This window comes from Arachis ipaensis, chromosome B02, assembly GCF_000816755.2.
Source record: "Arachis ipaensis cultivar K30076 chromosome B02, Araip1.1, whole genome shotgun sequence".
Lineage (NCBI taxonomy): Eukaryota > Viridiplantae > Streptophyta > Magnoliopsida > Fabales > Fabaceae > Arachis > Arachis ipaensis.
In genome coordinates, this window is record NC_029786.2 from 32184457 (window position 1) to 32185224 (window position 768).

Sequence of the window (768 nt, forward strand, 5' to 3'; positions counted from 1 at the left end):
TTTTCAGGTTTTTCAGGTTTTTGAAGTCCTTCAATAAAACTTATAGTAAAATAAAGATTTTGAGAAAAATCATTTTGTATTGATTTTAAGAATTCGGTGTCATTACAGTTAATATTAGTCAAAATCATTAATTTTTGATCTATTAATTTTGATAACTTAATTATTTCTTCTCTTAAATCTTCTAATTTACTTTTTTTCATTCGGTGACGCTTTTATTTGTGAAAAGGTACGATTTTAAGTAAAAAGTGTGGCTTTAAAAAGTGTGGTTTAAGTAAGCAAATCTTTAAATCTGTACAGATTTAGATCTGTACCATATAATTTTCTCAAGATTAATTTTAAACAATTAATTGATTTCCTTTCTTTTCGTTAATAAATTAAACTATTTCCAGTTTTTCCACATTAAAGTGTTCCGACGACATGTTCATCTTGTCTACCCTTCCATGAGTTAGGTCCCACTTGTGACCCGCTAATGGGAGACACAAAAGAATAACGACAAACAAATTGCTCAAGAAATCTTTATATCTATAGTATGTCTGGTCACTTAGAACAATGGGTTTTTGCTTGGTCTTTAGAATTTGTTTCCTACCGTCCAAATAATTTTCATCTTGTCTTGCGCGGTTTAAACATTACCCCTTTCAAGTTAAGTGTAGTAATTTTAAGTTTATCTTTTATGGTAACCTTCTTTTGTATAAACGGCTAATTTTTTATTTAATCAATAATTTAATATTTATTTTCAAATGTTTTAATTTAAAAATTAATTTTAAAAGT